The sequence below is a fragment of the Pelobates fuscus genome, chromosome 4 (genome assembly GCF_036172605.1).
Source record: "Pelobates fuscus isolate aPelFus1 chromosome 4, aPelFus1.pri, whole genome shotgun sequence".
Taxonomy (NCBI): Eukaryota; Metazoa; Chordata; class Amphibia; order Anura; family Pelobatidae; genus Pelobates; species Pelobates fuscus.
This window is the reverse complement of record NC_086320.1, coordinates 388,527,756-388,546,134: the sequence shown is the minus strand read 5'-3', so window position 1 is coordinate 388,546,134 and position 18,379 is coordinate 388,527,756. Positions and strand designations below refer to the sequence as shown.

Here is an 18,379-nt window from a genome sequence, read left to right as displayed (position 1 = left end):
AGGATTATCACACTGTCTGAGGGGGGGGCAAGGATTATCACACTGTCTGAGGGGGGCAAGGATTATCACACTGTCTGAGGGGGGCAAGGATTATCACACTGTCTGAGGGGGGGCAAGGATTATCACACTGTCTGAGGGGGGGCAAGGATTATCACACTGTCTGAGGGGGGGCAAGGATTATCACACTGTCTGAGGGGGGGCAAGGATTATCACACTGTCTGAGGGGGGGCAAGGATTATCACACTGTCTGAGGGGGGGCAAGGATTATCACACTGTCTGAGGGGGGGCAAGGATTATCACACTGTCTGAGGGGGGGCAAGGATTATCACACTGTCTGAGGGGGGGCAAGGATTATCACACTGTCTGAGGGGGGGCAAGGATTATCACACTGTCTGAGGGGGGGCAAGGATTATCACACTGTCTGAGGGGGGGCAAGGATTATCACACTGTCTGAGGGGGGGCAAGGATTATCACACTGTCTGAGGGGGGGCAAGGATTATCACACTGTCTGAGGGGGGGCAAGGATTATCACACTGTCTGAGGGGGACAAGGATTATCACACTGTCTGAGGGGGGCAAGGATTATCACACTGTCTGAGGGGGGCAAGGATTATCACACTGTCTGAGGGGGGCAAGGATTATCACACTGTCTGAGGGGGGCAAGGATTATCACACTGTCTGAGGGGGGCAAGGATTATCACACTGTCTGAGGGGGGCAAGGATTATCACACTGTCTGAGGGGGGGCAAGGATTATCACACTGTCTGAGGGGGGCAAGGATTATCACACTGTCTGAGGGGGGCAAGGATTATCACACTGTCTGAGGGGGGGCAAGGATTATCACACTGTCTGAGGGGGGCAAGGATTATCACACTGTCTGAGGGGGGGCAAGGATTATCACACTGTCTGAGGGGGGGCAAGGATTATCACACTGTCTGAGGGGGGGCAAGGATTATCACACTGTCTGAGGGGGGGCAAGTATTATCACACTGTCTGAGGGGGGCAAGGATTATCACACTGTCTGAGGGGGGCAAGGATTATCACACTGGTTATTATTATACGGTCTCAGGAAGGACAGTAAATAGGATACCAATGTATAGGAATGTACAGCCAACGCCCTGTCTAAGATGAACAGAACTTAGCTTGTTAGTCTAGGGCAGGCATAGGTGACCTTCGGCACTCCAGATGTTTTGGACTACACCTCCCATGATGCTTTGCCAGCATTATGGGTGTAAGAGCATTATGGGAGATGTAGTCCAAAACATCTGGAGTGCCGAAGGTTGCTTATCCCTGGTCTAGGGGCTTATTCACCAACATGTTGAAAATTAAGAAGCATAAAAAAAATATTCTATCACACACTGACACTACACACAGAAACTGTGATACAAGCTGACACTACACACAGAAACTCTGATACGTGCTGACATTGCCGACACAAACTGCAATACACACTGATACTACACACAGAGAAACTGTGATATAAACTGACACTGCACACAAAAACTCAGTTACATGCTGACACGGCATATAGAGAAACTGTGATACATGCAGACATTACACACAGAAGCAGTGATACATACTGACACTACACAGAGAAACAGTGATACATGCTGACACTACACAGAGACAGTGACACGCTGACACTACACAGAGAGAAACAGTGATACATGCTGACACTACACAGAGAGAGTGACATGCTGACACTACACACAGAGAAACAGTGATACACGCTGACACAACACAGAGACAGTGATACGCTGACACTACACAGAGAGAAACAGTGATACACGCTGACACTACACAGAGAGAAACACACAGAAACTGATACAAATGGACACTGCACACAGGAGAAACAGTGATACACGCTGACACTACACACAGAGAAACAGTGATACACGCTGACACTACACACAGAGAAACAGTGACACGCTGACACTACACAGAGACAGTGACACGCTGACACTACACACAGACAGTGATACACGCTGACACTACACACATAGAAACAGTGATACACGCTGACACTACACACAGAGAAACAGTGATACACGCTGACACTACACACAGAGAAACAGTGATACACGCTGACACTACACACAGAGAAACAGTGATACACGCTGACACTACACACAGAGAAACAGTGATACACGCTGACACTACACACAGAGAAACAGTGATACACGCTGACACTACACACAGAGAAACAGTGATACACGCTGACACTACACACAGAGAAACAGTGATACACGCTGACACTACACAGAGAGTGACACGCTGACACTACACAGAGAGACAGTGACACGCTGACACTACACAGAGAGACAGTGACACGCTGACACTACACAGAGAGACAGTGACACGCTGACACTACACAGAGAGACAGTGACACGCTGACACTACACAGAGAGACAGTGACACGCTGACACTACACACAGAGACAGTGACACTACACAAAGAGACAGTGACACGCTGACACTACACACAGAGAAACAGTGATACTGTCATGTTTCTGAGCAGGTCATAGAGGAGAATTATGCCGGGGTTGATTTGAGGTTTTTTATTTTGAACTTTAGGCATGTTTAGATAAGGAAACGATAAGAGTAACAGGATATAAAAGGGAAAAGGAACAAAGACAGGAAGAAAGCAGAACCTATAAGTAAAATAATAGGTTAGGAGGAAGAAGGAGAGGTTATAGAAATAACGAGGTAGGCAATATGCCCCAGCAGAAATAACGAGGTAGGCAATATGCCCCAGCAGAAATAACGAGGTAGGCAATATGCCCCAGCAGAAATAGCGAGGTAGGCAATATGCCCCAGCAGAAATAGCGAGTTAGGCAATATGCCCCAGCAGAAATAGCGAGGTAGGCAATATGCCCCAGCAGAAATAACGAGGTAGGCAATATGCCCCAGCAGAAATAACGAGGTAGGCAATATGCCCCAGCAGAAATAACGAGGTAGGCAATATGCCCCAGCAGAAATAGCGAGGTAGGCAATATGCCCCAGCAGAAATAACGAGGTAGGCAATATGCCCCAGCAGAAATAGCGAGGTAGGCAATATGCCCCAGCAGAAATAGCGAGGTAGGCAATATGCCCCAGCAGAAATAACGAGGTAGGCAATATGCCCCAGCAGAAATAGCGAGGTAGGCAATATGCCCCAAGTAGCTCATCAGGTAATGGGTATAATAAGAGTGGAAAGACCTAGAAGAGAAATTATAGGTAAGAGACAAACATATTATAAAACAGAGAAACCGAATATGAAAGTATAATGAAATCAGGTTAAATAGACATTTAGTAAATAGGAAGACTTTGGTTGAAGGCAGTAATGCTGTTATAGATAATTGCAGTAAGGTTACTCAGGATTGAAGCAATCCAGTATGGACAGTCAGTATTATCCAGCTAAGTAGTGATGGATCCAGTTAAATGTCCAATAGAATAGAAGCAATAAGGCACATTGGTATTAACAGTCCAGTAAGAATTAAAGCAGGGGGATATTGGTGTTCAGGTTTCGTTTTACCAAGTTTCTCTGAGAAGAGCAGACTGGAAACAAACAGGTTTGATGAGTAGATCAAGATGGTTCAAAGTAAATGAGATTTGAGCAGGTTTCTCAGGATGAGCCAGCAGCAGAAGACTTGTCAGGTTCAGAACAATAACTTCTCTCATTGTGACGGCCATTTGGTTCAGTTGGGTGTTGCTCTTTATAGCATAGTTCAGGTGATTATTTTATGCAGGTGTGAGAGACTTAGGATAGTCTAGATGAGGCCACTTGTGGTGGAAAACTGGTATTGCAATCAACTAAAATAGAATAAAAATAAATATATACCTGGTTGTCAGGATAGGATCCTGACAAATACACACTGACACTACACACAAAACTGTGATACACACTGACACTAAACACACACACCGAAACTGTGTTACACACTGACACTACACACACAGAAACTGATACACACGGACACTACACACCTAAACTGTGATACACACTGACACTACACACAGAAACTGATACACACTGACACTACACACACACACCGAAACTGTGTTACACACTGACACTACACACACACAGAAACTGATACACATGGACACTACACACCTAAACTGCGATACACACTGACACTACACACACAGAAACTGATACACACGGACACTACACACCTAAACTGTGATACACACAGACACTACACACACACACACCAAAACTGTGTTACACACTGACACTACACACACAGAAACTGATACACATGGACACTACACACCTAAACTGTGATACACACAGACACTACACACACACACACACGCACACACACCAAAACTGTGTTACACACTGACACTACACACACAGAAATTGATACACATGGACACTACACACCTAAACTGTGATACACACTGACACTACACACACACACACACACCGAAACTGTGTTACACACTGACACTACACACACAGAAACTGATACACACGGACACTACACACCTAAACTGTGATACACACAGACACTACACACACACACACACCAAAACTGTGTTACACACTGACACTACACACACAGAAACTGATACACATGGACACTACACACCTAAACTGTGATACACACTGACACTACACACACACACACACACACACCGAAACTGTGTTACACACTGACACTACACACACAGAAACTGATACACACGGACACTACACACCTAAACTGTGATACACACTGACACTACACACACACAGAAACTGATACACACGGACACTACACACACACAGAAACTGTGATACACACTGACACTACACACCGAAATGTGATACACACTGACACTATACACACAGTAACTGTGATACACACTGACACTACACACACAGTAACTGATACACACGGACACTACACACACACAGAAACTGTGATACACACTGACACTACACACCGAAATGTGATACACACTGACACTACACACACAGTAACTGATACACACGGACACTACACACATACAGAAACTGTGATACACACTAACACTACACACACAGAAACTGTGATACAAACTGACATTGCACACACAGAAACTGTGCTATACGCTGACACTACAAACAAAGAAACTGTGGTACACGCTGAAACTATACACACAGAAACTGTGATACACACTGACACTACACACACACAGAAACTGTGATACACACTGACACTACACACACACACAGAGAAACTGTGATAGAAACTGTGATATACGCTGACACTACAAACAAAGAAACTGTGATACACGCTGACACAACACACAGAAACTGTGATACACACTGAAACTACACACAGAAACTGTGATACACACTGGCACTACACACACACAGAAACTGTGATATACGCTGACACTACAAATAAAGAAACTGTGAAACACGCTGACACTACACACACAGAAACTGTGATACACACTGAAACTACACACAGAAACTGTGATATACGCGGACACTGCACACACAAAAACTGTGATACACACTGGCACTACACACACACAGAAACTGTGATACACGCTGACACTACACACACAGAAACTGTGATATACGCGGACACTGCACACACAAAAACTGTGATACACACTGACACTACACACACACAGAAACTGTGATACACACTGACACTACACACACACAAAAACTGTGATACGCACTGACACTACACACACACAGAAACTGTGATACACACTGACACTACACACACAGTAATCGATACACACTGACACTACATTTATTTATTATTTATTTATTTATAAAGTATTTTATCAGGAAAGATACATTGAGATTTCTCTAGTTTTATCGTTCCTGGGTCCACAAAACATTGCATTGATACAACAGGGTAAAATAAAATACAAAAACAATATTTATACACAATATATACAAAGCTTTAACAGAGAACAGGTACAAAGGTGATATTGGCTAGTCCCCCAAGAATTTCAGGGGAGGCACCCAGAGGTGCTTTACCAACATTTTATCTTGTGAGTGCATTTCACACAGCACAGTTGGAGTTTTTTTATAATTGTATTACGCTGTATTGCTATAGTTAGATTTCTTGGGTCTCCCCATTTAATACGGTGTATATTAAACCTTCTGTTATTATTAAATGATGCTCTGTACACAGTGTCTACAGAAAGACAATGCGATATAACAAGTTCAAAGTAAATTACAAACATATAACAAACATATAACAATCAGTGCATTCGTCTTTCTATGTTTACGTGTAGATACACAGTATACAGAGTTTGCTCCATGCACTGTAATATCACAGGGAAGATCTCCCTCCAACCACAGCACAAATCTTTATCTGTGTCCCTCCTCCCTCCCAACACAGGTAAAGGACAGCAATAAAAGGCAACAACAACAGCATCTAGCACACAGTTACAGGAGAGAAAAGATCAGACCGACACGGCTGGGTATGTAATATTATATGATAAATATTATATGTATTGCTAACACACAGACTGACACTGCTGGGTATAAAATATTACTATATTATATAATAAATATTATATGTATTGCTAACACACAGACTGACTCGGCTGGGTATGTAATATTACTATATTATATAATAAATATTATATGTACTGCTAACACACAGACTGACACTGCTGGGTATGTAATATTACTATATTATATAATAAATATTATATGTATTGCTAACACACAGACTGACACTGCTGGGTATGTAATATTACTATATTATATAATAAATATTATATGTATTGCTAACACACAGACTGACACTGCTGGGTATGTAATATTACTATATTATATAATAAATATTATATGTATTGCTAACACACAGACTGACTCGGCTGGGTATGTAATATTACTATATTATATAATAAATATTATATGTACTGCCAACACACAGACTGACTCGGCTAGGTATGTAATATTACTATATTATATAATAAATATTATATGTATTGCTAACACACAGACTGACACTGCTGGGTATGTAATATTACTATATTATATAATAAATATTATATGTACTGCTAACACACAGACTGACTCGGCTAGGTATGTAATATTACTATATTATATAATAAATATTATATGTACTGCTAACACACAGACTGACTCGGCTAGGTATGTAATATTACTATATTATATAATAAATATTATATGTATTGCTAACACACAGACTGACTCGGCTGGGTATGTAATATTACTATATTATATAATAAATATTATATGTACTGCTAACACACAGACTGACTCGGCTAGGTATGTAATATTACTATATTATATAATAAATATTATATGTACTGCTAACACACAGACCGACACTGCTGGGTATGTAATATTACTATATTATATAATAAATATTATATGTATTGCTAACACACAGACTGACACTGCTGGGTATGTAATATTACTATATTATATAATAAATATTATATGTATTGCTAACACACAGACTGACACTGCTGGGTATGTAATATTACTATATTATATAATAAATATTATATGTACTGCTAACACACAGACCGACACTGCTGGGTATGTAATATTACTATATTATATAATAAATATTATATGTATTGCTAACACACAGACTGACAATGCTGGGTATGTAATATTACTATATTATATAATAAATATTATATGTACTGCTAACACACAGACTGACACTGCTGTGTATGTAATATTACTATATTATATAATAAATATTATATGTATTGCTAACACACAGAGTCTGACACGGCTGGGTATGTAATATTACTATATTATATAATAAATATTATATGTATTGCTAACACACAGAGTCTGACACGGCTGGGTATGTAATATTACTAGATTATATAATAAATATTATATGTACTGCTAACACACAGAGTCTGACACGGCTGGGTATGTAATATTACTATATTATATAATAAATATTATATGTATTGCTAACACACAGAGTCTGACACGGCTGGGTATGTAATATTACTATATTATATAATAAATATTATATGTACTGCTAACACACAGACCGACACTGCTGGGTATGTAATATTACTATATTATATAATAAATATTATATGTACTGCTAACACACAGACCGACACTGCTGGGTATGTAATATTACTATATTATATAATAAATATTATATGTACTGCTAACACACAGACTGACACTGCTGTGTATGTAATATTACTATATTATATAATAAATATTATATGTACTGCTAACACACAGACCGACACTGCTGGGTATGTAATATTACTATATTATATAATAAATATTATATGTACTGCTAACACACAGAGTCTGACACTGCTGGGTATGTAATATTACTATATTATATAATAAATATTATATGTATTGCTAACACACAGACTGACTCGGCTGGGTATGTATTATTACTATATTATATAATAAATATTATATGTATTGCTAACACACAGACTGACTCGGCTGGGTATGTAATATTACTATATTATATAATAAATATTATATGTACTGCTAACACACAGACCGACACTGCTGGGTATGTAATATTACTATATTATATAATAAATATTATATGTACTGCTAACACACAGACTGACACTGCTGGGTATGTAATATTACTATATTATATAATAAATATTATATGTATTGCTAACACACAGACTGACTCGGCTGGGTATGTAATATTACTATATTATATAATAAATATTATATGTACTGCTAACACACAGACTGACACTGCTGGGTATGTAATATTACTATATTATATAATAAATATTATATGTATTGCTAACACACAGACTGACACTGCTGGGTATGTAATATTACTATATCATATAATAAATATTATATGTATTGCTAACACACAGAGTCTGACACGGCTGGGTATGTAATATTACTATATTATATAATAAATATTATATGTACTGCTAACACACAGAGTCTGACACTGCTGGGTATGTAATATTACTATATTATATAACAAATATTATATGTACTGCTAACACACAGACTGACACTGCTGTGTATGTAATATTACTATATTATATAATAAATATTATATGTATTGCTAACACACAGAGTCTGACACGGCTGGGTATGTAATATTACTATATTATATAATAAATATTATATGTATTGCTAACACACAGACTGACTCGGCTAGGTATGTAATATTACTATATTATATAATAAATATTATATGTATTGCTAACACACAGTCTGACACTGCTGGGTATGTAATATTACTATATTATATAATAAATATTATATGTATTGCTAACACACAGACTGACACTGCTGGGTATGTAATATTACTATATTATATAATAAATATTATATGTATTGCTAACACACAGACTGACACTGCTGGGTATGTAATATTACTATATTATATAACAAATATTATATGTACTGCTAACACACAGACTGACACTGCTGTGTATGTAATATTACTATGTTATATAATAAATATTATATGTATTGCTAACACACAGACTGACACTGCTGTGTATGTAATATTACTATATTATATAATAAATATTATATGTATTGCTAACACACAGAGTCTGACACGGCTGGGTATGTAATATTACTATATTATATAATAAATATTATATGTAATGCTAACACACAGACTGACTCGGCTAGGTATGTAATATTACTATATTATATAATAAATATTATATGTATTGCTAACACACAGAGTCTGACACGGCTGGGTATGTAATATTACTATATTATATAATAAATATTATATGTATTGCTAACACACAGACTGACTCGGCTAGGTATGTAATATTACTATATTATATAATAAATATTATATGTATTGCTAACACACAGACTGACTCGGCTAGGTATGTAATATTACTATATTATATAATAAATATTATATGTATTGCTAACACACAGTCTGACACTGCTGGGTATGTAATATTACTATATTATATAATAAATATTATATGTATTGCTAACACACAGACTGACTCGGCTAGGTATGTAATATTACTATATTATATAATAAATATTATATGTATTGCTAACACACAGTCTGACACTGCTGGGTATGTAATATTACTATATTATATAATAAATATTATATGTATTGCTAACACACAGACTGACACTGCTGGGTATGTAATATTACTATATTATATAATAAATATTATATGTATTGCTAACACACAGACTGACACTGCTGGGTATGTAATATTACTATATTATATAACAAATATTATATGTACTGCTAACACACAGACTGACACTGCTGTGTATGTAATATTACTATGTTATATAATAAATATTATATGTATTGCTAACACACAGACTGACACTGCTGTGTATGTAATATTACTATATTATATAATAAATATTATATGTATTGCTAACACACAGAGTCTGACACGGCTGGGTATGTAATATTACTATATTATATAATAAATATTATATGTAATGCTAACACACAGACTGACTCGGCTAGGTATGTAATATTACTATATTATATAATAAATATTATATGTATTGCTAACACACAGAGTCTGACACGGCTGGGTATGTAATATTACTATATTATATAATAAATATTATATGTATTGCTAACACACAGACTGACTCGGCTAGGTATGTAATATTACTATATTATATAATAAATATTATATGTATTGCTAACACACAGACTGACACTGCTGGGTATGTAATATTACTATATTATATAATAAATATTATATGTACTGCTAACACACAGTCTGACACTGCTGGGTATGTAATATTACTATATTATATAATAAATATTATATGTATTGCTAACACACAGACTGACTCGGCTAGGTATGTAATATTACTATATTATATAATAAATATTATATGTATTGCTAACACACAGTCTGACACTGCTGGGTATGTAATATTACTATATTATATAATAAATATTATATGTATTGCTAACACACAGACTGACACTGCTGGGTATGTAATATTACTATATTATATAATAAATATTATATGTATTGCTAACACACAGACTGACACTGCTGGGTATGTAATATTACTATATTATATAACAAATATTATATGTACTGCTAACACACAGACTGACACTGCTGTGTATGTAATATTACTATGTTATATAATAAATATTATATGTATTGCTAACACACAGACTGACACTGCTGTGTATGTAATATTACTATATTATATAATAAATATTATATGTATTGCTAACACACAGAGTCTGACACGGCTGGGTATGTAATATTACTATATTATATAATAAATATTATATGTAATGCTAACACACAGACTGACTCGGCTAGGTATGTAATATTACTATATTATATAATAAATATTATATGTATTGCTAACACACAGAGTCTGACACGGCTGGGTATGTAATATTACTATATTATATAATAAATATTATATGTATTGCTAACACACAGACTGACTCGGCTAGGTATGTAATATTACTATATTATATAATAAATATTATATGTATTGCTAACACACAGACTGACTCGGCTAGGTATGTAATATTACTATATTATATAATAAATATTATATGTATTGCTAACACACAGACTGACTCGGCTAGGTATGTAATATTACTATATTATATAACAAATATTATATGTACTGCTAACACACAGACTGACACTGCTGTGTATGTAATATTACTATATTATATAATAAATATTATATGTATTGCTAACACACAGAGTCTGACACGGCTGGGTATGTAATATTACTATATTATATAATAAATATTATATATATTGCTAACACACAGACTGACTCGGCTAGGTATGTAATATTACTATATTATATAATAAATATTATATGTATTGCTAACACACAGACTGACACTGCTGGGTATGTAATATTACTATATTATATAATAAATATTATATGTATTGCTAACACACAGACTGACTCGGCTGGGTATATAATATTACTATATTATATAATAAATATTATATGTACTGCTAACACACAGACTGACACTGCTGGGTATGTAATATTACTATATTATATTATAAATATTATATGTACTGCTAACACACAGACTGACTCGGCTAGGTATGTAATATTAGTATATTATATAATAAATATTATATGTACTGCTAACACACAGACCGACACTGCTGGGTATGTAATATTACTATATTATATAATAAATATTATATGTATTGCTAACACACAGACTGACACTGCTGGGTATGTAATATTACTATATTATATAATAAATATTATATGTATTGCTAACACACAGAGTCTGACACGGCTGGGTATGTAATATTACTATATTATATAATAAATATTATATGTATTGCTAACCCACAGACTGACTTGGCTGGGTATGTAATATTACTATATTATATAATAAATATTATATGTACTGCTAACACACAGACCGACACTGCTGGGTATGTAATATTACTATATTATATAATAAATATTATATGTATTGCTAACACACAGACTGACACTGCTGGGTATGTAATATTACTATATTATATAATAAATATTATATGTACTGCTAACACACAGACTGACACTGCTGTGTATGTAATATTACTATATTATATAATAAATATTATATGTATTGCTAACACACAGAGTCTGACACGGCTGGGTATGTAATATTACTATATTATATAATAAATATTATATGTATTGCTAACACACAGAGTCTGACACGGCTGGGTATGTAATATTACTATATTATATAATAAATATTATATGTACTGCTAACACACAGACCGACACTGCTGGGTATGTAATATTACTATATTATATAATAAATATTATATGTACTGCTAACACACAGACCGACACTGCTGGGTATGTAATATTACTATATTATATAATAAATATTATATGTACTGCTAACACACAGACTGACACTGCTGTGTATGTAATATTACTATATTATATAATAAATATTATATGTACTGCTAACACACAGACCGACACTGCTGGGTATGTAATATTACTATATTATATAATAAATATTATATGTACTGCTAACACACAGAGTCTGACACTGCTGGGTATGTAATATTACTATATTATATAATAAATATCATATGTATTGCTAACACACAGACTGACTCGGCTGGGTATGTAATATTACTATATTATATAATAAATATTATATGTATTGCTAACACACAGACTGACTCGGCTGGGTATGTAATATTACTAAATTATATAATAAATATTATATGTACTGCTAACACACAGAGTCTGACACGGCTGGGTATGTAATATTACTATATTATATAATAAATATTATATGTACTGCTAACACACAGACTGACACTGCTGGGTATGTAATATTACTATATTATATAATAAATATTATATGTATTGCTAACACACAGACTGACTCGGCTGGGTATGTAATATTACTATATTATATAATAAATATTATATGTACTGCTAACACAGAGTCTGACACGGCTGGGTATGTAATATTACTATATTATATAATAAATATTATATGTACTGCTAACACACAGAGTCTGACACTGCTGGGTATGTAATATTACTATATTATATAATAAATATTATATGTATTGCTAACACACAGACTGACACTGCTGTGTATGTAATATTACTATATTATATAACAAATATTATATGTACTGCTAGCACACAGACTGACACTGCTGTGTATGTAATATTACTATATTATATAATAAATATTATATGTATTGCTAACACACAGAGTCTGACACGGCTGGGTATGTAATATTACTATATTATAAAATAAATATTATATGTAATGCTAACACACAGACTGACTCGGCTAGGTATGTAATATTACTATATTATATAACAAATATTATATGTACTGCTAACACACAGACTGACACTGCTGTGTATGTAATATTACTATATTATATAATAAATATTATATGTATTGCTAACACACAGAGTCTGACACGGCTGGGTATGTAATATTACTATATTATATAATAAATATTATATGTATTGCTAACACACAGACTGACTCGGCTAGGTATGTAATATTACTAAATTATATAATAAATATTATATGTATTGCTAACACACAGACTGACACTGCTGGGTATGTAATATTACTATATTATATAACAAATATTATATGTACTGCTAACACACAGACTGACACTGCTGTGTATGTAATATTACTATATTATATAATAAATATTATATGTATTGCTAACACACAGAGTCTGACACGGCTGGGTATGTAATATTACTATATTATATAATAAATATTATATGTAATGCTAACACACAGACTGACTCGGGTAGGTATGTAATATTACTATATTATATAATAAATATTATATGTATTGCTAACACACAGAGTCTGACACGGCTGGGTATGTAATATTACTATATTATATAATAAATATTATATGTATTGCTAACACACAGACTGACTCGGCTAGGTATGTAATATTACTATATTATATAATAAATATTATATGTATTGCTAACACACAGACTGACACTGCTGGGTATGTAATATTACTATATTATATAATAAATATTATATGTACTGCTAACACACAGTCTGACACTGCTGGGTATGTAATATTACTATATTATATAATAAATATTATATGTACTGCTAACACACAGACTGACACTGCTGGGTATGTAATATTACTATATTATATAATAAATATTATATGTACTGCTAACACACAGAGTCTGACACTGCTGGGTATGTAATATTACTATATTATATAATAAATATTATATGTATTGCTAACACACAGACTGACTCGGCTGGGTATGTAATATTACTATATTATATAATAAATATTATATTTATTGCCAACACACAGACTGACACTGCTGTGTATGTAATATTACTATATTATATAATAAATATTATATGTACTGCTAACACACAGACCGACACTGCTGGGTATGTAATATTACTATATTATATAATAAATATTATATGTACTGCTAACACACAGAGTCTGACACTGCTGGGTATGTAATATTACTATATTATATAATAAATATTATATGTACTGATAACACACAGAGTCTGACACTGCTGGGTATGTAATATTACTATATTATATAATAAATATTATATGTATTGCTAACACACAGAGTCTGACACGGCTGGGTATGTAATATTACTATATTATATAATAAATATTATATGTACTGCTAACACACAGAGTCTGACTCGGCTGGGTATGTAATATTACTATATAATATAATAAATATTATATGTATTGCTAACACACAGAGTCTGACACGGCTGGGTATGTAATATTACTATATTATATAATAAATATTATATGTACTGCTAACACACAGACTGACACTGCTGGGTATGTAATATTACTATATTATATAATAAATATTATATGTATTGCTAACACACAGAGTCTGACACGGCTGGGTATGTAATATTACTATATTATATAATAAATATTATATGTATTGCTAACACACAGAGTCTGACACTGCTGGGTATGTAATATTACTATATTATATAATAAATATTATATGTAATGCTAACACACAGAGTCTGACACGGCTGGGTATGTAATATTACTATATTATATAATAAATATTATATGTAATGCTAACACACAGACTGACACTGCTGTGTATGTAATATTACTATATTATATAATAAATATTATATGTATTGCTAACACACAGACTGACACTGCTGGGTATGTAATATTACTATATTATATAATAAATATTATATGTAATGCTAACACACAGACTGACTCGGCTAGGTATGTAATATTACTATATTATATAATAAATATTATATGTATTGCTAACACACAGAGTCTGACACGGCTGGGTATGTAATATTACTATATTATATAATAAATATTATATGTATTGCTAACACACAGACTGACTCGGCTAGGTATGTAATATTACTATATTATATAATAAATATTATATGTATTGCTAACACACAGACTGACTCGGCTAGGTATGTAATATTACTATATTATATAATAAATATTATATGTATTGCTAACACACAGTCTGACACTGCTGGGTATGTAATATTACTATATTATATAATAAATATTATATGTATTGCTAACACACAGACTGACTCGGCTAGGTATGTAATATTACTATATTATATAATAAATATTATATGTATTGCTAACACACAGTCTGACACTGCTGGGTATGTAATATTACTATATTATATAATAAATATTATATGTATTGCTAACACACAGACTGACACTGCTGGGTATGTAATATTACTATATTATATAATAAATATTATATGTATTGCTAACACACAGACTGACACTGCTGGGTATGTAATATTACTATATTATATAACAAATATTATATGTACTGCTAACACACAGACTGACACTGCTGTGTATGTAATATTACTATGTTATATAATAAATATTATATGTATTGCTAACACACAGACTGACACTGCTGTGTATGTAATATTACTATATTATATAATAAATATTATATGTATTGCTAACACACAGAGTCTGACACGGCTGGGTATGTAATATTACTATATTATATAATAAATATTATATGTAATGCTAACACACAGACTGACTCGGCTAGGTATGTAATATTACTATATTATATAATAAATATTATATGTATTGCTAACACACAGAGTCTGACACGGCTGGGTATGTAATATTACTATATTATATAATAAATATTATATGTATTGCTAACACACAGACTGACTCGGCTAGGTATGTAATATTACTATATTATATAATAAATATTATATGTATTGCTAACACACAGACTGACTCGGCTAGGTATGTAATATTACTATATTATATAATAAATATTATATGTATTGCTAACACACAGTCTGACACTGCTGGGTATGTAATATTACTATATTATATAATAAATATTATATGTATTGCTAACACACAGACTGACTCGGCTAGGTATGTAATATTACTATATTATATAACAAATATTATATGTACTGCTAACACACAGACTGACACTGCTGTGTATGTAATATTACTATATTATATAATAAATATTATATGTATTGCTAACACACAGAGTCTGACACGGCTGGGTATGTAATATTACTATATTATATAATAAATATTATATATATTGCTAACACACAGACTGACTCGGCTAGGTATGTAATATTACTATATTATATAATAAATATTATATGTATTGCTAACACACAGACTGACACTGCTGGGTATGTAATATTACTATATTATATAATAAATATTATATGTATTGCTAACACACAGACTGACTCGGCTGGGTATATAATATTACTATATTATATAATAAATATTATATGTACTGCTAACACACAGACTGACACTGCTGGGTATGTAATATTACTATATTATATTATAAATATTATATGTACTGCTAACACACAGACTGACTCGGCTAGGTATGTAATATTAGTATATTATATAATAAATATTATATGTACTGCTAACACACAGACCGACACTGCTGGGTATGTAATATTACTATATTATATAATAAATATTATATGTATTGCTAACACACAGACTGACACTGCTGGGTATGTAATATTACTATATTATATAATAAATATTATATGTATTGCTAACACACAGAGTCTGACACGGCTGGGTATGTAATATTACTATATTATATAATAAATATTATATGTATTGCTAACCCACAGACTGACTTGGCTGGGTATGTAATATTACTATATTATATAATAAATATTATATGTACTGCTAACACACAGACCGACACTGCTGGGTATGTAATATTACTATATTATATAATAAATATTATATGTATTGCTAACACACAGACTGACACTGCTGGGTATGTAATATTACTATATTATATAATAAATATTATATGTACTGCTAACACACAGACTGACACTGCTGTGTATGTAATATTACTATATTATATAATAAATATTATATGTATTGCTAACACACAGAGTCTGACACGGCTGGGTATGTAATATTACTATATTATATAATAAATATTATATGTATTGCTAACACACAGAGTCTGACACGGCTGGGTATGTAATATTACTATATTATATAATAAATATTATATGTACTGCTAACACACAGACCGACACTGCTGGGTATGTAATATTACTATATTATATAATAAATATTATATGTACTGCTAACACACAGACTGACACTGCTGTGTATGTAATATTACTATATTATATAATAAATATTATATGTACTGCTAACACACAGACCGACACTGCTGGGTATGTAATATTACTATATTATATAATAAATATTATATGTACTGCTAACACACAGAGTCTGACACTGCTGGGTATGTAATATTACTATATTATATAATAAATATCATATGTATTGCTAACACACAGACTGACTCGGCTGGGTATGTAATATTACTATATTATATAATAAA

General features: G+C 33.1%; 1 protein-coding gene across 1 annotated transcript in view; it reads left to right on the top strand.

The window, feature by feature from the left end:
- The first annotated feature begins 6,349 nt into the window (after positions 1-6,349).
- The window catches only part of AOC1 (amine oxidase copper containing 1), a 44,297-nt gene continuing 32,267 nt past the window's right edge, over positions 6,350-18,379 (top strand). The window contains exon 1 of the mRNA XM_063450872.1: positions 6,350-6,405. The gene's annotated coding sequence lies outside the window, so the exon portion shown is untranslated. The remainder of the gene's footprint in view (positions 6,406-18,379) is intronic.